Source organism: Meles meles, chromosome 4 (genome assembly GCF_922984935.1).
Source record: "Meles meles chromosome 4, mMelMel3.1 paternal haplotype, whole genome shotgun sequence".
Lineage (NCBI taxonomy): Eukaryota > Metazoa > Chordata > Mammalia > Carnivora > Mustelidae > Meles > Meles meles.
The window spans coordinates 156,454,217-156,477,182 of record NC_060069.1 but is presented as its reverse complement, the minus strand read 5'-3'; the positions used below and the strand labels follow the sequence as shown (position 1 = coordinate 156,477,182).

At 46.3% G+C, this 22,966-nt stretch overlaps 1 protein-coding gene and 1 non-coding gene across 5 annotated transcripts in view; one reads left to right on the top strand and one right to left on the bottom strand.

Annotated features, from left to right (window-relative positions):
* Positions 1-22,966, top strand: part of HLCS (holocarboxylase synthetase) — a 216,723-nt gene that overhangs the window by 88,103 nt on the left and 105,654 nt on the right. The gene's annotated exons all lie outside the window — the stretch shown is intronic.
* TRNAK-CUU lies at positions 19,768-19,840 on the bottom strand. The gene has a single exon. It is a non-coding gene; the product is annotated as a tRNA-Lys (tRNA).

Below are 22,966 nucleotides of genomic sequence, written 5' to 3'. Positions count from 1 at the left end.
TTCTGCCCTAAGCTCAAAATTCCGTTCTTTGCACCTATCCGAGCTTCTACTGAAAACCTTTATATGGTCAACTTAAAAATATATGAGACATATCTTGAAAGAAGTTGCTGTGGCTAATATCGAAGAGGTTACTGCCTATGTTCTCCTCTAGGATTCTGATGGATTCCCAGGTGGTGGGTAATAGGGAGGGCACATGTTGTATGGAGCACTGGGTGTGGTGCAAAAACAATGAATACTGTTATGCTGAAAAGAAATAAATAAAAAAAAGAAAAAAATATATATATGAGACATAGTTTCTTGTAAGTTTTTAGGGTGATATGCAAGCTGAAGATTTGAAGACTGCTGCTTTGGGGGCACATAGCAGCGTTCCCCAAGTTATCCTAGTATTTCTTTTTTTTTTTTTTTTTTTAATTAAAGATTTTTTTTTTTTTATTTATTTATTTGACAGAGAGAGAGATCACAAGTAGGCAGAGAGGCAGGCAGAGAGAGAGGAGGAAGCAGTCTCCCTGCAGAGCAGAGAGCCCGATGCGGGGCTCGATCCCAGGACCCTGAGATCATGACCTGAGCCGAAGGCAGCGGCTTAATCCACTGAGCCACCCAGGCGCCCCCTATCCTAGTATTTCTTAACCCTGTGGTAGGGGATTGACATGCATTCTTTGGTTTTTAGCAGTAAAACTTCTCCAAGAAGAAATAATACAAAGAGAATACTGAATGAGTTTAGGTGGTGGTTTTATAGTGATTTTAAGTTCTCGTAACTTGGCTGAAAAAAAGTCTATATGATGTTCAGGGAGGCAGCGATCTCTTTCTTTTCAGCCCTGGGGTCTGCCTACGACCCTGCCCGTGACCCTGCTACTCCTTTCAGTTTCACTAAAACACCTGCTATGTCCTGACATTGGACCTTTGAATGTGCTGTTCCCACTGCCTAAACGTCTTCCCCACTATTTCCTATCTGATTTGTGCCCTCCTGGCAAGCTCGGTCCGCAGATCTGCCCTGGACGCCTCGTCCGTGTCCCTGGGTAGCGTCAGGAGTGCTTTCCTTCGACCCCCAGGCATCTCCACATCCCACGGGCGCCTGTGTGCCGCGGCTCCCCATGCTCGCCCAGGGGCAGGATCTGTGTTCTGTTTGTGCCACATCAGGCCTGGGAGACGAATGAGCCCTCGTATTGCGGTTGCATATACATTTTTGGCCCGTGGGATGTACGGAATTTGTGGCAGGTGTTGACTCAGGGGTGTGGCTTGGCTTGGTGGAAAGAATTGTCCGGAGACCTTGGGGTTTCACTTCATCCATCATGAGTTGCGTTTGCTTTGGCGAGCCACCCGGCCCTGCCTCTGCCTCCTTCTGTCTGTCAAACCCGTGCATGATTGATTAGAGGTTCTCTGATCCCCATCTGGGTCTGCAAGCCGAGACTGCAGGTTCTGTAGGGCTCCCCGGCGGTGTCTGGGAGGCGGGAAAACACAGAGACCAGGAGGGTGAAACACATGAAAGCTGAGCATTTCTGAGCTGGTAGGGCAGAATGGAGATGTGAAAGGATACAGAAAATCTTGGAAACTTGTGTAAGCACACAGAAAAATGCGTGACTTCATTAGGCACCAGGGAACTAACTGCGAATCAAAACGACAAGGAGATACCATCTCGCACCCTCTACGATGGCCATGGTCAGAGACACGCACAGTGACAGGTGTCGGTGAGGGTGCGGAGGAATTGGAACCCTCGTACACTGCTCATGGCCGTGGAAAATGTGACAGTGGCTTTGCGAAACACACTGGTGGTTCCTCAAAATTTAAACAAAATTTAAAGTTCCCATAGGACCCAGCCTCTGGACTCCTAGGGATCTACCCAAGAGAAATGAAACATGCATCCACATGAAAACCCGTAGGTGGATATATAGAGCAACATTGTTCAGAGTAGCCAACTGGCGGAAGCAATCCAAGGCCCATCACTGGATGAATGCATTCATGAAATGGGGTCCGTCCATACAACAGAGTATGATTCAGCCATAAAAAGAAAGAAAGGAAGCCCCGATCGATCCATGATACCGCATGGATGGACTTGAAAACATTATGCTGAGACGGTCATGGAAGGCTGCGCATTGTAGGATCCCATTTACATTAATGTCCAGCATAGACTAATCCTTACAGACAGAAAGCAAGACGAGTAGTTGCCAGGGCTTGGCAGTTGGGGGATACAGGGACGATTGCTAATGAATGGGCATGGGGTTATTTTGGGGAGGGGGAGTTGATAAAAATATTCTGGAATTATATAAGGATGGTGATTGTACAGCTTTGAGGATATGCTAAGAGCCACTGAATTGTGTACACACACACACACACACACACACACACACACACACATACACCCCAACACTTAACGCAACTTACCAAGGTTATTTCCCACATACTGCGTCTGCCGGCTTCCTTTCCCCTCTCCTGCAGCCTTCCTCTAGGCCTGCCGCACTGTTGTTTTTTGGAGACCCCCCCCCCCCCCCCGCCATCCGGGGACAGGGCTTTGTGTCTCTTCTGTGAGGTCCCCTCTTTCACGGATCCCAAGCTTCCTTTTTGGCTTACTTCCCAGTTTTGCAGGAGTCAGCAAGTCAAGAGACCTTTATTGAGTACTGTGCTGTCCTAACGGGCTTTCTAGGGCCTCCCCCTTCCTCTTATTGGGCAGGTGAGGGAGCCAAGGCCAGAGAAGGTCAGTAGATTCATCATTCACAAGTGATCATGCCTCCCTCCCTCCTACTCTCCCGCCTGTGGGTGCAGAGTCCCGCTGGTGACGTGGGTCTCAGTCAGCGCCGTCTCCAGACGGGGCCTCCCTGCTGGTCCGGTGGAACGCCAGGGTCATCTCCTCTCCCGACAGCAACTACGCCTTCTCCTGGGTGGCCACCGTGGCTCTTGGCAGCAGCTGGTGCTGGCCGCTTGGGGCCGGAGCCTCATGCCTTCTATTCCCTTTTGTCTTCGACAGTGGATTTTTTTTTTAAATGTTTTTATTTAAATTCCAGTTATTAACATACAGTTGTGTTTGATACTTTAATTTTTAAAAAATTTTTAAAAAGATTTTATTCATTTATTTGACAGAGAAAGACACAGCAAGAGAGGGACCACAAGCAGGGGGAGTGGGAGAGGGAGAAGCAGGCTTCCTGCTGAGCAGGGAGCCGGACGTGGGGCTCGATCCCAGGACCCCAGGATCATGACCTGCCCTGAAGGCAGACGCTCTACGACTGAGCCAGCCAGGTGCTGCCATCCTGTTGGACACTTTTAATTCTCCGTTGTGTGGCTTCACGCTGTACCCACGGCTCCAGCCCCATCACCCGAGCCGCTCAGCTCCGTGCCTGTGCGGGGACCTTAGTGTGACTGCGGAGTCTGCCGGGACCTCCCGGAGCAGCTCCTTGCTTTCCTTTTCCGTTTTGCGTTACTTCAAACTTTCTCTTTTGAAATCAAGGTCAGTGTCAGGATTGACCCATTGCTAACATTTGGCCACATTTGCTTTCTCTTTTGCACTCAATGAGTAAATAAATACATACCCGCGTGTGTGTGTGTGTGCACACGTGTGTGTTTGTCTGTCCTGAGCCGTCACGCCCTCTTGCCCCGACATGCGAGGAACAAGACCTTCTGTTCACGTAACTACGGGACAGCTGTCGTACTCTGCAGTTTAGTGTTGGTACAATGCCATTTGCCTAGGGTGTGTGCTCACACGTTGCCCGTCGGCCCAGGCGTGTCCGCTGTGGTTGTCTGGCCCTATCCTAGGATCACTCACGGCACTGACGCTCGCGTGTCCAGAGTCCGCTGCAACCTGGGGCATTACTGCAGCCTTCCTTTGTCATCCTGGCGTGGACACTGGGAGGAACACAGGATTCGATTCAGGCGTTTGGGGGCAGGAACACAACCCATGTGAAGTCCTGTCCTCGGAGCAGCCCATCAGCGGGCTCAGGACGCCCTCTGTCCTGCACTGGCGAGCTTCATTTTCATCCCTTGCTGAAGGGGGCACCCACAGGTCACCGTTTCCGTTAGTAATCAATAAGTAATGGGGGGGGATGCTTCGAGGCTTGTTGCAAACTCCCACCCCAGATTTTTACTATGATTCTTGCAGGAATCAGGTAGCAAAATGGTAAGTTTTTCTTTTATTCCTTTGGTATTTATTTGTTGACCTGTGAAGGAAATAGCTTTTCTTGGGGAGCCTGGCTGGCTCAGGGAGTGACGCATGTGACTCTTGATCTTGAGGTTGTAAGTTCGAGCCCCATGTTGGGTGTAGAGATAACTTAAAAGTAAAATCTTAAAAAAGAAAAAGAAATAGGTTTTCTTATTCTTTATTCATTCGTTTATGTCAATACAAATGTGTAGATTTTTATTTTGTTCAAGGGCTTAATGCATTAGATGTTTTTATTTTGGTGCACACACTGTCCCAGACTGGCCCAGGTGCCTCCCCTTCAAGATAATTCCTGTGTCTTATGATCCTACTTTCACCATGTCTTGAAACATTGTTATTTTCTTTCTTTCTTTTTTTAAAGATTTTATTCATTTGTTTGACAGAGATCACAAGTAGGCAGAGAAGCAGAGAGAGAGGAGGAAGCAGACTCTCTGCCCAGCAGGGAGCCCAATGTGGGGCTCGATCCCAGGACCCTGGGATCACGACCTGAGCTGAAGGCAGAGGCTTTAACCCACTGAGCCACCCAGGCACCCCTGAACATTATTATTTTCTGTTACAAAAAGCAATCTTTTGTTTGTTTGTTTGTTTGTGGGGTGGAGGAAGGGACAGAGGGAAAGGGAGAGAGAGAATCCCAAGCAGACGTCATGCCCAGCAGGGAGCCCGACGCGGGGGTTGAGCTCACCACCTGAGAACATGACCTGAGCTGAAACCAAGAGCCTTGGATGCTCAACTGACTGAGCCACCCAGGCACCCCAGGAATCACCTTAAACAAAAAGGTGTTGTTTTATATTACTACTGGTCCCAGTTTGCTGTGGCGTCTTTATATGCTCTGCTGGTTCATATTTCACTATTCCATCATTAATTTCAGACGAAAGTTTTTATTGGTAGAGGGGGAAGCTTGTCCACAGCTGAACTGTGTGTTCTAAACCTGGTGGGACCCGTCAAGTCTGACTTTGTTATACCAAAACCCACTTCCCCACAGCCGTCGCTGTTGGATCCCCAGACTATTTCTCCGTAGCCTTCTGGGGAGAGCGCTTGGTGGGTGAGAAACCCATCGGGGAAGAGGCGTTGTTTTTCCCATGGACTGCTTTTCTTGGAAAGGGAGAGTTCTTAGGAATTCTTATTTTATTCTTTATGCTCACCTATACTTTCCAAATTTTGCATCACAGCCATGAATTACTGGTGGAGTAAGAAAAAGTGTAATTGACTTTTTGAGATAATTAATGGATCATGCAAAATCAATTTCTGTAAAGCTTTCCCCTACATAGCTTCCCCGTGTGTTAAGATCTGACAAAACCACAGAAAGTGTATCAGATGCAAGAAATTCCTCTTGGTACAGCTACTGTATTGGGGGTTCCGAGGCCACCCCCACTGATTGACCGGGAGAACCCACAGGACATGCAGTCCTACTCATGGCTTTCCTTGATTACACTGGGAGGATACAGAGCAAAATCAGGGGAAATACAGAGCCAAAAAAAGGGGAAAGGTGTATGGGTGAAGCTTGGAGGAAACTGGGTGCCAGCTTCAAGTGTCTGCTCCTCTGGGTTCACATGGGACACACTTAATTTCTCCAGCAATGAGCAGTGGACAACAGAGAAAGAAGCTATGTACCAGAGAAGCTCATGAGAGGCAGTGCTCAGGATGCTTACTGGGGAGGCGGGTCATTTGGTCCCCTCTGCCTGGTCCACATCAACATTTTAGATTCCCAGAAGAAAAGAAAATGTTCAGCATAAACCATGTTGTTTGAACAGACAGCGTCAGCACAGTAAGCCACTCTATAAGTTAGGTGGTGGTGAGAATATCCCCAAAGTCCAAGTTCCCAGAAGCCAGGCAAAGACCACCTTGCAAGCAGGCCTTTCCAAGGGTGGCGTAGGGTCCCATGTCAGCTCCTTTCTGGACAACTATTAACCAGTGTTGCAGAACTTACTGGTTCTCACTGGTCTTTCCACTGATACCTTTTCTCTGTTTGAGAGCCAATCTAGGATGTCACCTGCGTCTTTGTTATGTCTCCTTGGTCGCTTTCAATTTGTGATAATTCCTCTGTGGTTCCTTGTCTTTCATGACCTTGACACTTTCGAAGAGTACTGGTCAGTTATCTGCAGAAGACCTCTTGGTTTGGGTTTGTCTGGGGTTTTCTCATGGTTAGGTTGAGCTTGTGCATTTGGGGGATGGATATCCCGATGCTGGACTCTTCTTGGTACGTCATCTCGGTGCACGATGTCTGTCTGTTACATCAGGCTAACCTTGACCCCCAGGTGAGGGTGAGGTTGGCCAAGATTCTCTGCTGTAGGCTTACTGTTTTTCCCTTTGTGATTAACTTTGAGACCATAGTTTACTTTTTAGCATAGAAAATCTCCAGTATGTACAGAAGCAGACAGAAAATTCAGTGAACTCCTGTGTGTTTATCTCCCGCCATCGGCAGTTACCAATGTGTGGCTCATCTTCTTCCATCTTATTCTCACCCCCTTTCCAGCCTCCATCCTATAAGCTTTTTGGATGTCAAGAAAAGGCTGGAGAATTACCCCACTCTGTGCATTTTCACTCCCTCATGCCTGTTTCTGGCTCTTGAACGGCACAGTTACATCTGCCCCTGGAATCAGCAGTGAGAGTCAAAGGCTCGTTCACTCCTCGGGGCTGTGGAGCTGGGCTGCCCAGGATCGACAGCTGACTTTGCGGCTACCGGGTGACCGCAGCAGGGTAGACAGTATCTAATTTTTCTCTTTCGTTTTCTGGATTGTCAATTAGATAAAGAATATCTACTTTTCAGGGGCGCCTGGGTGGCTCAGTCTGTCAAGCATCAGCCTTCAGCTCAGGTCATGAACTTGAGGTCCTGGGATCCAGCCCCACGTGGGGCTCCCTGCTCAGTAGGGAGCCAGTTTCTCTCTCCCTCTCTCTGCCTGCTGCCCCCCTCTATTCCCCCCTCTCTTAAATAAATAAATAAAATCTTAAAAAAGAAGAATATCTACTTTCCTGTTGTCATATGGGTTAAATGAACTATGTGATGCTTTAGAATGATGCCTGGCATACTGTCCGTGCTCAGCTTAGGTATTACATAGAAGGCACTGAGGAGAGAAATTTAGTCTTCACCTCTTGGAACGATCACAACCAATATTTCAAATTATTTAAAATACCTACCTGAACACGTGCACTTCTTTATTTCCTTATACGAGCAGAGATAGCATTGCTTTGGTGGGAGAGTAATTGACCAGTGTTGGGAGGCTGGGCATGAGCTTCTGGAGCTTGGAGGGAGACCTCTCACCCACCAGCAGGACAGACTGTCCTTTCCCCACTGCAGCTGGACGTGACGATAATGACTGCCTTAGAGATGAGTGGTCCCACAGGGGGATGCCCTGTCAGCCCTCCAATACAGAAGTATTAGAGTGAGGAGGTGGAGAATTTGGACCCCTCGTAGGCTGCTAATGGGAATGTCAAGTGGGGCGATCCTCTGGGAGACAGTCTGGCTGCCTGTGCACACACGTATCGCTGTCCACAATGGCCAACAACTCAGCTCAGTATCCATGGGTGAATGGATAAACAAAATGTGGTCTGTCTGTATAGTGGAATATTATTCAGGCATAACAAAGAATGAGGTTGTGATACCCAATACATGGAGGAACTATGAAACCATTATGCTAAGTAGAAGAAGCCAGGCACAAAAGACCGGATCATGTATGGTTTTATTTATATGAAATGTCCAGAACAGACAAATCCATAGAGATACAAAGTAAATGGGTGGTTGCCAGGGGATGGGGTGGGGGAATGGTGAGCACCTCTCATAGGTAGGGGTTTTCTTTTTTGTGGTGTGAGAATGTTCTGGAATTCGGGTCGTGGTGGCAATTGCACAATTCTGTAAATATATCTGTATCTGTATTTTAGAGAGTGAGAGTGTGCACGTGTTCGAGCAGGGTCGGGGAGGGGCAGAGGGAGTGAGAATCTCAAGCAGACTCCCCACTGAGTGTGGAGCCCATCCTGGGGCTCAGTCTCAGGACCCTGAGATCATGACCTGAGCTGAAATCAAGAAAGCCAGACGCTTAACTGAGCCACCCAGGCACCCAGCTCTGTGAATATATTAAAACCACTGAATCTTAACACTTTAAAAGGGTAACTATATGGTATTTGAATTATATATCAACGAAGCTGTTATTTTTTTTTAAAGTAAGTAGTGTACAAATTCAGAAGTACGTCAAAAGTGATGCAACAGGTAGGTAGGTACTCTTTAAAAATCTAGTGAACATCTCTTAACGGAAAAGTATTTCTGTATCGGAAACAGCAGCCAAGCAGCGTGGCTAATGACCCACGGGGAATAACCAGTCACTGGCAGATTATCTGGGCAGAGTGTAGAGGGTTTGGGATCGTGGGGATAAAGGGGGCGCTGTTGAGGTTATGGGTCCAGAATTTCCTTGCATTTGCCTCTAGTTGGGCTGTGGAGACACAGCCATGTTATAAGGTAGGTTTATACGCCCTCCTTAACGACCAGGGACTGCATTTCATTCCTCTTTGTCATATCCTGTCTCCAAGCCCTTAGCACAGAACCTGGTCAGCGTTTCATAAACGTCTGCTGAAATAAAATGAAGTAATTTTTCTGTCAACATATCTACCATTGGGAGAGGTGAAAAATTGAGAAAATGAATAGAATATGTTTAACTTATTTTCACACTCATTTTATTGAAGCTCTCTGTAAAAATAAACCCATGCGGATGGTAATTGATTGAGTGATAATTTCTAAGTAGCAAAGTGTTAAAGTAGATAAGTGCCTCCTACTGTGGAGAAATTGCCTGGCCAAAATCTGAACCGCTGAGGTGTTTATTTTAACACTGGGAAACATTTATTACTCTAAACTTGTTTCCATTCATACACAGCATCTATCATACCAGACGTGCCATGTCCAAACTAGACGTGGTTTAAAAAATGCCGTAATCCCTGTATCAGGTGAATTTCTAAGAGAAATGCGTTTCTTTTTTACTTCTTGCCTGTTTCTTCAGCCACTTTTCCTTTTAAAACAAAGCTCAAGTTGTAATTCAGCTTTTTTTTTTAACTTACACCAAAATTAACAGGAACATTATGGCATATTTTTCTCAATTAAAAATAGCTTAAATTAAAATTTGAACGCCTCCAGAGAAAACTTGAGGTTGCGGGGTCTTATTAACAATGAAGCATCAGTGGTTTTCCCTGCCCGTTGGTTCTACTAGTTCTTCCCACTTTATTAGTTCAAACCTTGTCTTAGGTGGCCAGTTTGGGGAAGCTCAGCTTCTGGGAGGGGCGGGGCCTCCTGGGGAGGAGCCTCCAGGGGGCGTGGCCTCCCGAGAGGGCCTGACTTCCTGGAGGGGCGTGGTTTTGGAGTCTGATGAACCTGTTCTACCATGTGCTACCTGGGTGACCTTGGGGAGCTTGTAGGACTTCTCTCTGTTTAGTTTCCTTACCTGAAATATCAGGAATAATAATGCCTACTCAGACTGAATAAGATGAAATTAAACACTAAATTTGATACCTGGGACAGAGCAGGTACTCCATGAAAATTAACCCCTCCCCCAGCATGTACTCTGCACAGGGTACAGGTGTGCGTTCTTGTCCTGCTAATTCTGACCTGAATCCCAAGTCCTGGGCTCTGGATAAATGCTGGTGCAATAAATACGGGACCTGCAAGGGGCAGTTCTAGGATGAGGTGTGGGTCAGTGTCATCCTCGTGGCAGCCGTTCGCCTCCATGGCGGGACTGAGGATTCCTAGACCATCTGCCCATTTCCCTCACGCTGTGCTAGAGCACCAGCAGTTAAGCCCCGTTGCTGCCAGAGGCTTCCACGTGAACACACGTGAGAAGGATGGTTCAGGAAGCCCGACTTTGATACTTAATATTCCTAGTTCACCATCCTTACAATTTCAGTCTAAACTCTGTTCAAAGGCTGAGGGATCGGCCTGTATCACAAGCAGGTAATAGAAAGCAAAGGGCGTTGGGCTGTTCCGCAGGGAGGTCCCAGCGCTGTGCAGTAATGTCCTACTGGCTGTAGTTTTGAGAGAAACTCTTGAGATTAAAAGAGTGGGGGAAAAAAAAACCAACAAAAACCCTCGGTCCTTCTGCTTATGTGACGTTTCAGTCCACTTAAGCAAAACAACCAGATGGCAGCTGCCGTCCTCGTTTGCCTCCTTTTGTGGACCACGCGCGAGTCTGTGGGGCACGGGGCGGGGAGTTGTGGGGGCAAGTCCAGACCCAGAAACTGGGAAAAGCCAGAGAATTTCGTGGGCATTTTGCTGAGATGTTGGAAAACCAAGTCAGGTAAGGAAGGATGCGAGAGATGGTGAAGTTCAAGCCACCAGAAGGGGCGGGCTAAGGGGCGATCACAAACCCCGTGGGAAACCGGTCCCAGCAGATCAGAGCCTGGAGAGGGTCTAGAGGAGAGTTAATGAGCCGATTCACTTGGGAGGTGGGTGTTAGGCTGTGAGTGTGGTGCATATGCAGTCCGGTCCGTCGCTGGAAGGCTCTGCCCATCCATATGCTGGCTGCTCTGTCTCCCTGCGGATCTCAGATGTCCCCAAGGCCACCCTGATGACATCAGGCGCCGACCCACCCCAGAGACCCCTGTCCACGCTTCTCCCTAACCTTCTGGCCCTTGTTAATCCTCTCTCTCTAAAACTTAAAGCTCTCAAGGTCAGGGATTTGTGTACCGCCGTGTCCCTTGAGCCTGGGCAAGGTGGAGACTCCGCAAATGTTTGTTGAATGAGCGGATGCATTTAGAAAACACACTCAGGACTGTTTGGATGGTTAGTCCTCAGTCTTTTGTGTTTTATAAAACGTTGATCCAACCTCAATTTTACCAACCTTGTGACTCCTCTTAGAAAAGGCGGGGAGGGAGAGTCCCAATTTTATAGTCCAAGTCATGCTTAGCTAGTAGCTACTTTTGGAATTTTCTGTGTTTTGGAGATATATCTGAATAGATTCCAGCTGGGTTAAAGAATTGACTGTGGAAACAGGAGAAAGGAGAAGACAACAAACAGGATACGTAGTCATGCCCATGATGAAATAAGGTTGCTTAAGCGTAAGGGGAACCAACGGGATTTTTATAGAAATTTTAATGAATTTCACTATTTAGTGGAAATGTTTCAAGTATGATAATAAATTAGAAACTAAGCCGGGCCCCCAGCCCAGTGATGGCAAGCTAAGAGATGGGCTTTGTGGGGCAAAGAGGGCCACCTCGCTTTGACAAGGGGAGCTTGTACAAAGCAAGTCGAAATTGAGCCCCTGAGATGCCAACAGGGACAGAGCTCTGAGCATGTAGGGAGCCCCAGGAGGACGTTGGAGGTTTGCGGTGGGCGAACAAAGTGGGGGTCGATGCCAGGCCTCAGCATGATGGTGCACTGTTTTACCAAGGGCTCGGCCCGGCTGGCTGGTCTCAGAGCCGGGCCAGACTCTGTCACATATGTGCGCAGACAAAATGCCAACATGAATTCTTAGGGGCCTCTTTGGAAGAAGTGAGTGATGAGGGGGCAGAGCCAGGAGCTGATGGTCCTGAGTGCTTCTCCTACCCCTATGCCTGCCTCCTGCCTTCCCAGCTCCAGCTGGTACAGAAAGAAAGGGAAGGAGAAAGGACCTAAAGGTTTGTTCATTTCTTTTTTTTTTTTCTTTCTTTTTTTTTTTTTAACAGATTTTATTTATTTATTTGATTGACAGAGATCACAAGTAGGCAGAGAAGCAGGCAGAGAGAGAGAGGGGAGGAAGCAGGCTCCCTGCTGAGCAGAGAGTCCGATTCAGGGCTTGGTCTCAGGACCCTAAGATCATGACCTGAGCCGAAGGCAGAGGCTTAACCCACTGAGCCAACCAGGCACCCCAGTTTGCTCATTTCTTGTTGTTGAAGCAACTAACGTAGGACCGTCATGCCTTGGGTGCCTGGCTAGGAAGGGGCTGTGCCGAGCAAGAGACGGACCACCCCGAGACAAGCTTTTAAATGAATTTCTGTAGCAGCGAAGATGTAAAAACATGGGTGGACCTATTTTAGTGTGGAGCATTCCTTACTTTGCCTGGCGCTGGGTTCACCGATACCTGGGCGCGTCGGAGCCGTGACCTTGCTTTGGCAGGGTTCACGGGGACGCGGTTCCCACGTGCGTGAGGTCCATCTCCCATGCAGCACGCGACGGGAGAATGGCCTGCGTTAACAAACACGTGCATTTCAGGCAAAGTATGACGTCACCTGGGAAAAGTATGCAGTATGTGTGTCTGTGTGCGTGCGTGTCTGTGTGGTTTCTTAGTTCCTTGGAGCTAGTTTTCTGATTTCAAAATACATTAGCCATTTCATGCTCTGGCTCATACCCACCTCATAACTAGAGGTGAGGGAACACGATCCCTAGATGTGGTTTTCTCTTAACTAGGTGATTATTGGTGGTGGGTGCTATTTGGGCATTCATGTATTATTTTTTCCTTCTATTTTTCCTTTTGTTGCTGTGGGGGCTGCATTATGTCGCCTCGATGTACTTTCTACAACAGGTTGTGTTTTAATGCTTTTTCCGAGTGTTAATTGGCTCTGGAGGGTTTCAGAGGGCTGCTGTTGGCGCGGTGTGCGTTATTTATGTCTTTCTCGACCAGAGAAGCCGCAGAGTTTACTTCTAATCTGAGACAGATCCCATTTTAGAAAATCTCACCTAGGATTATTGCCATTTGCATATCCTTTAAAACCGAAGCCATCCACAGTCTAAATACCAGAAATGTTCCCTAAGTTCAAGTACGGTTTTAACCCCGTGGGAATCCCGCCACGGCGTTCGGGCCTGCCTTGTCTCCAGCAGCAACTTGCGGTGGGAGTGACTCTCAATGCAGCTGTGGTTGCCAACCAAATTAGATCCATACCAACGTTTTTTTGTTTTTTTTTTTTCTCCCGCACCGGCTTTTTTGAGATAATAGGATGTGAATTATACAACTCAACCATTTAAACTGTATAATTCAGTGGTTTTTCGTATATTTGCACATGTGGAACCATCACCACAGTCAATTTGAGAACGTTTTCCTCGCCCCAAAGAGAAACCCCATCCCCCTCATCGGTCCTCCGCAAACCCTACAGATTGGCCTAATCTGGCTGTTTCATATGGGTGGAATCTATCACACTTGGCCCTTTGTGCCTGGCTTCTTTCCCTTAGCCTAAGTGAAAGGGTCATCCTGTCCCTACCCTACAATATTTTGTATTGCTGTCATTTAACCTCTTAAAGTTAAATTCTTGGACCATCTAGCCAACCTACACACATAACTTTAAACATTAATATAATATCCTAGGAGCACCTGGCTCTTGATCTCGGGATCTTGAGGTCAAGCCCCAGGCTGGGTGTAGAGATTACTTAAAATGAAAAAAGAAAAAGGAAAAATTAATGTAATCTAAACATAATAAAATAGACAAAAAGTAATGTGCATTTTTATTTTTATTTTTTTAAAATTTTTATTTATTTATTTGACAGACAGAGATCACAAGTAGGCAGAGAGGCAGGCAGAGAGAGAGGAGGAGGAAGCAGACTCCCTGCTGAGCAGAAAGCCTGATGCAGGGCTCGATCCCAGGACCCTGAGATCATGACCTGAGCCGAAGGCAGAGGCTTTAACCCACTGAGCCACCCAGGTGTCCCAGTAATGTGCATTTTTTAAAAAAACAATAATTTATTTATTTGAGAGCAAGAGAGAGAGAGAGAATAAGAGGGGAGAGGTCAGGGAGAAGCAGACTCCCCGCTGAGCAGGGTGCCCAATGTGGGACTCAATCCCGGGACTCCAGGATCATGACCTGAGCTGAAGGCAGTTGCTTAACCAACTGAGGCACCTCGGAAATGTGCATTTTAATACATGCTCACAGACGAGTGTTGGAGCAGACAGTGAGGTCGTTTGATGCACCTGCACGGAAATTGGGCGTATGATGGCCATGCAGCAGACTGGCTCATGATGGCGTGTGGCCTTTGGCAGTTCAGACACCACAAATGGTGTTGCTGCAGGTGATGTGATTTTATATAATGGGAAGCATCTCTCTACTTTGTTTGGACTTCACCCATGTCTCCTTGATTTATATGGTGGTAACATCCTTGGGAAATTAAGAGTGTGATAAAACTGTACAGAAAGTTCTTTTTGTTTACAGGTAAACATAAAATGAGGTTCTCGTGGCAGATCGTTATGAACAAGTTTTTCATCTATGTGAGTGACAAGCAGGACATTGCGTTTTTGTTTCAGCAGGTGGGAGGGTCTGATTGTGCACTGCAGGGTAGTGGGGGTCTCTCCACCCTCTGAGCACTAAATTCTAGTCACTAGAACAACCCCCCCAAAAAATAGCATTCTGAAATGTCCCCTAGGGGGCAGTCTGCCCATTGAGGACCTCTGCTCTGGGGATTGCTTTGTGACGTGGGCTTCATCCATGAGTATCTCTCATTAAGCTTTTTCCTCCCTCAAGTGTTCAAATTATTGGCCATCCTCTTAACAAAGAGGAGGAAGGCTGGTGCCTTCTTCAGGCATGATGAAAAGGGAGTACTCTTCCTCGGATCGTCCCTGTCCCCCACTGCCCCAAGAGTTTGCTCAAGTTCTACGTCTGTTCTGAAACACTGTGTTGTCAAAGCAATACCAAGAAGTCACTGCTACAGAGCTCCGACGAACCCTACGGCCTGCATCTCCTTCTGGTGCTTACTGGGACACTTGATGGGGACATCCTCCTAAGCGTCCTTCGCTGTGCCCGGGACCCGCCTGCCTCGGGTGGGAGGGAGCCGTGGTGGAGGCGTGAATGGGACACTGATGTACAGTGGTTGTCAAACTCTCTCTCACTTGTGTCCCCCTAAAATAATTTTGGAAATCTATAAATCCCCTTACACGTGGCTTATTTGACATCTAACAGTTTTCATCCGTAGTTTAAATCATTGCGAAGGATATGATTTTCCACCTATGATGAACACTGATGTTCATATGTTCATCACCTAAATGCCGTACCTCTTCGAGGCCTGTCATCGTCCGTGAATAACTACATGAAGCTGTTTTTTACTAGTCAAAAGTTTATGTTTCTGTCGTCGTTTTATCTCCTTGAACTCCTGTTGCCATTCCAGTTCCCCCATAGAATATTTTTTTAAAGATTTTAAAAGATTTTATTTATTTAACTGACACAGAGAGAGACCATAAGTAGGCAGAGAGGCAGGCAGAGAGAGAGGAGGAAGCAGGTTCCCCGCTGCGCAGAGAGCCCGATGTGGGGCTCGTTCCCAGGACCCTGAGATGATGACCTGAGCTGAAGGCAGAGGCTTAACCCACTGAACCACCCGGGTGCCCCTTCCCCTACAGAATTTTATACTTAATGTAGTACACGTAGATGCTTGAAAGTCTTTTACCAATCATCCTAATATGTTTCTCTGCAACAACACTGTGCAATTTTCCGTGAACGTCAGGCTTTAAAGGTAAAAAATTTTTCTGGATTGAATTCTCCTTATCAAGATGAATAGTATACAGCAAAAAAAGAACAAATACACTGTAAATTTTGACAAATTCTTATTAAACATACCTAAGTTTTTACTAGGAATAGAGTTCTGAATTAAATGGATCGGGTCATTGGTTTCAGTCCTGTTTTCTGTGGACGGACATGACTTTTTGACAGAATGAGACTGTTCTGCATTAATTTTCTTCTTTTTTAGATGTGCAGCCAATGAGAAACTTTCTTCACATAAAAACGTAGATGGGAGGGGCGCCTGGGTGGCTCAGTGGGTTAAGGCCTCTGCCTTCCGCTCTGGTCATGATCCCAGGGTCCTGAGATCGAGCCCCACATTGGGCTCTCTGCTCAGCAGGGAGTCTGCTTCCCTCTCTCTCTGCCTGCCTCTCTGCCTACTTGTGATCTCTGTCTGTCAAATAAAAAAAAAAAAAAAAAAAACAAAAAGCAAAAAACAAACAAAAAAAACCGTAGATGGGAATGGAAGGGTTTTTTTCTTCTTCTTGAATAGAATTGTCAAAATGCTTTAAAAAAACTCAGGTTTTTCTAAAGGTTTTCAAGTTGTATGCCACAAATTAAGTTTTCTCTCTTCTTGGCTATTTTTACCCATCTGTCAGTTAATAACTCAAGGTCCACTGTCAGTTTTGTTGAATAAAAAAAACCGGAAACTACCTGATGTATCAAGGATATCTGAGAGACTCAACTATTACTTACCAAATTGTTACAGTTTCACTGGTTATTGGTTCATTTAAAGACACCTTGCTTCCTCTACTCAACAGTAGTTGAGATACTGGGAATAATTTTAATACATCCTCATCAACACAATAGACATTTTTAAAGAAAATGCTTTTATTTTATCCCATGTTTAAAATATACTTTCATAAACACCTTGGAGCTACTGATTTAGTTCTTCTAATTTGGGGAGAGTACCTGCCAGGTGATCTAATTGGCAAAGCCAGTCCTCACTGACAAACCACTTGGCCAAACAAGACTTTCTTTAGAAAGTCCACCTTCCTTTTCCAGTTCAGGGGGACGTGTTAGCATTTATGCCTCAGTGACCACATCTCACTTCTTTTCCAATTTGGAGATGAAATGAGGCATGCAGTTTGCCCCCTGGATGGAATAAGGTGCCCTATCTTAAATAGCTCTCTTTGGCATTTCTCTGGGTGTAAAGCATTCTTGAATAGCAGCGAGGTCACAGAGGAAGCAGGATTAAGTGAAAGCTGTCTTCACTCCCTCTGCCCGACCCTAGGGCCTTCCTCAATCCGGAACAATGCAACATGGATCAAAATACTTCATTTCTAAAGCCGCACTTTGCACTTACCAAAATGGGTCTAGGATGAGAAATGATCTCTGGTTTGTGGTGTTTGATTAAAGGATCTTTTAACAGTCATCAATATTTTACATTTCCCCTTTGTTACCTATCGAAGAGGTTTTTATATCCCAGGCTGTGCCCCACAGTTAGGCCTGGGGAGGATGAGAGGTTATCCTTTCCTTGTCACGTGGGAGGGAGGCAGTGGTATTAAGAGGAGATTTAAAGGTAGAGCCTGTGTGTGCCTGGACTCCAAGCCCATTCTGAAATAGACTTGTGTTAAGAGAGAATGCTTATGGCAAGTTGGGAGCTCTGGGGACATTTGCCCTTAAAGCTGATGTGCCCTCATGCCCTTTTAGAAAGATACTTTGCCCATGGGGCGCCTGGGTGGCTCCGTGGGTTAAGCCTCTGCCTTCGGCTCAGGTCATGATCTCTGGGTCCTGGGATTGAGCCCCACATCCGGCTCTCTGCTCAACGGGGAGCATGCTTCCCCCTCTCTCTTTGCTTGTCTCTCTGCCTACTTGTGATCTCCCTGTCAACTAAATAAAAAAAGAAAGATACTTTGCCCGTTTGAAGATGGCTATATTTTAGAACATTTTCAATCATTGATTTTGAGACTCTCATAACTATGGTGTACACTGAATGTGTGAAAAGTTGGGCTTGCATTTGGAAGTTAGAGAATTTATGGTTTTTCTCCGTCTTCCCTTCTTTCTCTCCCCCCACTTCTGCTCTGCTCTGCTCTTTCCTGAGACTTACTTAAGGCAGTTTATGAGGATGTTAAAATCTATCAGATCCTGAATTACAGTTGGGAGGGAAAGAGGAGAAGCAATGGTAGAGACATTCAGTGTTTGCGGAAACACACTGCAGCAGTGGTAGGAACGCATAAAAACGACAGGCAAAATAACAACATAGCTATCTGTCCCCAAGGCTTGTTGTCAGGCAGGGCGGTCCCTTTGCAGAAGGTGCCTGTTGTGCACCAGGATGTGGGTGGGGTCTTAAGGCCACAGGGTATGGCTTGAGAATCAGGTTGTAGGGGCGCCTGGGTGGCTCAGTCCTTTAGCGTCTGCCTTTGGCTCAAGTCATGATCCCAGGGTCCTGGGATCGAGTCTTGCATCGGGCTCTCTACTCAGCGGAGAGCCTGCTTCTCCCTCTCCCACTCCCCCTACTGATGTTACCTCTCTTGCTGTCTGTCGCTCTGTCTCTCTGGCAAATAAATAAATAAATAAATCTTTAAAAAAGAGAAAAAGAAAAAAAAAGAATCAGGTTGTAGAGGGAAACTTACCAGCCCGGGATCAGGTCCCCGATCTTTTTGGTCGCCAGGGGAGAGGCATACCGGCGCTGTGCTGGAATGAAGTGGGTATATATTCTGGGGAAGGACACTGTTCCCCTCCTGCTCTTGTTTCATATGGGACATGTAAGAGCCCCCTTGTCAGTGGGACGGCAGATGGCCTGGCAGCGAGCAGCAAGACCCCAGGTGACAGCTGTTTAGTTGTCTGGGAAATCCAGCTACCTTGCAGAGGAAACTTGGGGGCCCACAGGAAGCTGGGGAGGCCTTTCCTGCCGCCTTCTGATCTCTCAGGAGGCTGAGAGAAGGAATGAACCCCCAGTCCCATGTGGCTTCTTGTTGAGGTGACCCAGAGGCAATTCCTGGGTAATTTTCCCTTAATCCTAGGTATCTTATCAGAGTCATATATTTTTTCTTTGATTTTGCTAACAGCTAATGTAAAGGATAAAGTCTGGTCTGTTAAGCATGTCGCAGATTAAAATAAAAAGATACTTAGGTGAAAGTAGAATTCTTAGCGGTGAGACCAGACAGGAATTCCTTCCGGATCTTCATAACTTAAATCTGATGAGAAGGAACAGCTCCCAGGAGCATCTTTCCAGTAGGAGTAACCACAAGGTTCATGCACTGACTCCGAAGCGTACAATGTTAGCTTAAAAAAAAACTCTCTGAAATTTGCTTAGGAGTCAATGCAATCGTGGTGTAAATTGGGTTCTACACTTCGCAATTTTAAATTTTCAAATATATGTTTCTAAAATGTAGAACATTCTTAACCTGACTGCTGAAAATCTTGAGTTACTCCATAGCCTTGTTTTTGGAGGAGGGTCGGGAGAGGGGTGCACAGAAAAGCTTCTGCTGGGAGAAAACACAACCGGTTTTCAACTGATGGTTCCTCGTCCACCCCGTCACCCCGGGGCTGGAGAACTGCCCCCCCCCGCCCCCAGCTCGGCACGTGCCCACAGCTCTATGCCCGGGGAAGTGGATCCGTCTCTGGGCTGATCCCGGGGCCGGCCTCTAGGAGCGGGCTCCCTGGGACAGCCCAGCCCATCTGGGGAGGGACGGGAGCCCCAAAATACAGGGCAGAGAGGTGGTCTCCCGCATTTTCCCCAACTCCTCAGCTGAGGGGGAGGTCCTGCCTGTGCTGCAGCCTTCTGAATTCTGGAAAACACACCCCCCACAGGGGCGCCGAGGCCAGAATGGTGAGCTGCCGTCGGGTCACTGCCACGTCCGCCTTCTGCCCACTCTCGGTTCCAAGCCCTTCATTGCACGCAGAGAGCGTGCATCCGTATGGAAAGGTCAACAGCAACATCTAGGTGTAAATCCACGTCTGACACACTCTTCAGTATACTTACAGGAAAGAAAGAAAGAAAGAAGTACTACAGGAAGGCTTCTGCAGCCATACCATACCGCATGAGAAAGAACGGAAAGGGACCTCTGCTTTCTCCCCTCGCCTCTCCCACCAGACCCATTTTAGGGAGGGGAGCGGAGCATGAAGAGAAGACAGCGAAAGGAACAAAATCAAATGTAAAACCTTGTGAGATGTATAGAGAAAGAAAGAGCTGAGACAAGGTAGCTTTTTATTGATTTTGTTTTTTAAAAAATTTTATTTATTTATGTTAGTAATCTCTGCACCCAGCGTGGGGCTCGAACCCACAACCCTGAGATCAAGAGTCGCATGCTCCACCGACTGAGCCAGCCAGGCGCCCTCACAGTAGCTTTTTAATAGAGTGTGTACTTCTGGGCTGAGGACAGTTGCATCAGTGTGAGCCTTAAATTGTCAGAAACGACTTCAGAGTTTGTACAAGTCAGGGTTGGTGATTGCCGGCCAAACAAATGGCCTAGTGTCACTTGGCCAGAAAAGGAATGGCTTGGAAGCTGGACCTGGGGTAGCCGACAAAAGCATGGGGGAGTTCGGAGGACAAGGCTGGGAGGGGTGAGTTCGAAAGTGAATGTGGGCAGAGGCACAATCCAGCAGCTTGGCCTGGGCAGGAGGATGCTTGGGCACGTCCTCTGGCTTCCGTGTCCTCCTCCCTCCGAGACGCCCTCAGGGGCTCCTCTAGCCACAGGAAGGGGGTGCAGGGCTTTGGTTGAAAGCTGCCAAAGTCATTCTTTTCTGTTTGACCATACTGAGATTATGATTATGTTTTTTTTTTTTAAGATTTTATTTATTTATTTGACAGAAAGAGAGAGATCACAAGTAGGCAGAGAGGCAGGCAGAGAGAGAGAGAGAGGGAAGCAGGCTCCCCACTGAGCAGAGAGCCCGATGCGGGACTCGATCCGAGAACCCTGAGATCATGACCTGAGCTGAAGGCAGCGGCTTAACCCACTGAGCCACCCAGGTGCCCCAAGATTATGATTATGTTTAACAACTGGAACAAATGATGACATTTCATAGATCTTTCCCCTTCTGAAATCAGTGACATTTATATGTATATGCACATACGTTTGTGGCTAGTCTCTTTGTAAACAGCAATGAGTGAGCCTCCTAGCACACAATTATTGATGAACCAATTGCAGACAAAGAGGCCTTTTCCAGGTTTGTTACTGAGAACCTGGGGTTCTCTAAGTGGGATTTTATCCCCCCCAAACTGGGCACGTAACAAACTACTTTCGTTCAACATTTTCTGGGTCATTGTTAAAATAACATCGCTTAAATGGAATTTATTCACAGGGCTGTTATATCAATATATTCTTTATTATTTTAGGATTAGCTTTCCGTGTATAACAAGAATGTTGTTATTGTCTTCAGAGGGGATTTTATTATTTCCATTCTAGAATGGGCCTTTCATTCCTTCACCACCTCCGGTTTCTCCTTCATTAACTAAGAAGCAAATTAGACTTGCGTTTAGTCGATGTCTGCCAAATGTTATTTTTAGAAGCCTTCTCACCTCTTTCTCGCTCCTCCGGGATTTCTTCTTTCTTTCCTTAACTCTGCTTTGCCCTCTCAATCATTGCAATCAAAATCCATGCCCTCCCGATATTAGTTCAATATGTAAAACAGATTGTTTATTTGCTCTTGGGATAGGAAAGCTCTTTTGAAGCTTAAAAGCCCAAGGAAAAATGATAAAAGGAAAGGTTGGTGCGGTTCTCTATAGTAGTAGAATTCCGTATGCCAAATAACACTACGAAGTGGGTGACCGACGGAGAAAACATATTTGGAACACAAAAAGTAATCAAAGGGTTAATGTTTTCAGTACACAAAAAACGTTCCACAATTGGAAAATGGGTAAAGGAAGTAAATCAGTCACTTCCCAATGGAAGCAATCAGGTGACCAGTGAAAACGTGGAAACACATCTGAATATCATTATTAATAAAAATGAAAATATACATAATTTTTGCACGCTGAACTGTGAAGATTAAGAGGTATTTGAGCAAAGGTGTGGGAAAACTGGTATTTCCACGCTGTTGGTGCAGAGTTAATGCATCCTTCCTGGTGTGTCTTGTGTAATGCATGCCTTAGAATGTGCCTGTATTTTGACCCAACGATTCTGTTTGTCGAATTTAACCCAAGAAGATAAAGTAGGCACACAAGTCCGTGCATTCATTTGCTCGACTTTTTAGTAAACAGAAACCCAGAGACCGTCTTAGTGCCTAGGAATAGGAGGTTGGATTTTATATCTATGTAACTGTTGTGTAATGGGTATAAACCATAAAAAAAAAAAGATCAAAAACCAATACCCACAGTATGACCACGTTACTTCATAAAAAGGTCTGTGCATGCCTTGAAAGAGGAGAAGAGTTGGCTAGAGCTTGTGAAAGGCAGTTTTCTTGGGGTGATGGGATTATGGGAGACATCCCCACCTTCCTTCTGATTTTTCTGAATTGTCTAAAATTTCTTCTGTGAGTTTATATTGTTGCTCTAACATAGAAAGAAAAAATAATAAATCCTGTTGAAGGAAAGTGGGGAGCCAGTGTTTTTGCAATGCAGAGTATTAGAAGTTGCTGGTCTTGTCTTCTAGCTTAGGGATGTCCCAGCTCTTTGGAGTTTCGGCCCAAATATTATTTTGGGTTTTGCAGTTTACCCTTTGTAATATTCTAAATAAAAATGGTTCTTGAGAATTTCTAACTGAGGTACCTTGGATATCCATTACTTATTTGCGGTTCTAATAAACTGAGACTGATTAATTATTTGGATGGTAAGATGCTAAAATTTGTATCTGCTGTTAATCCTGCCTAGAACTTTCTGTGCTGATTCTGTTGGCAGATGACATTTAAAAAAAAAATGATTCCTAGGGGCACCTGGGTGGCTCAGTGGGTTAACGCCTCTACCTTCGGCTCAGGTCATGATCCCAGGGTCCTGGGATCCAGCCCCAAGTCGGGCTCTCTGCTCGGCAGGGAGCCTGCTTCCCCCTTTCTCTCTCTGCCTGCCTCTTTGCCTAATTGTGATCTCTGTCCAATAAATAAATCTTAAAAAAATAAAAATGATTCCTAGATGTGCGTCTGTACTAGAGCTCAGATGATCTTGAATTTAGTGCGCTGGTATGACTATCAGCTTTTTCTAACCCATCACTTTTTATACTGGGTCCTGTGCGAAACCTGTGATTTTTTTTTTTAAGGCAGTCTTTTTATTTCAATGTTAAAAAGATTCCTAGCATCTGGTGTCACCAGTACACTGTGAACCCCAGGCAGCCTGGAGCACCCTTGGCGTTCCAGCCTGAAGCTTTTCACGTACAGGACTGCGGTGACTTGTTGCAAGAGAGAAAAGTACAGTCACTTACATTGCAGTCACGGTGGTGTTCCAGCTACCACCGTTTTAAAAGCGGGGGGGCGGGAGGGGGTTTAAAATTAGTTTAAGCTGGGTAGCCAACACAGTGAGCCGAAGGAATG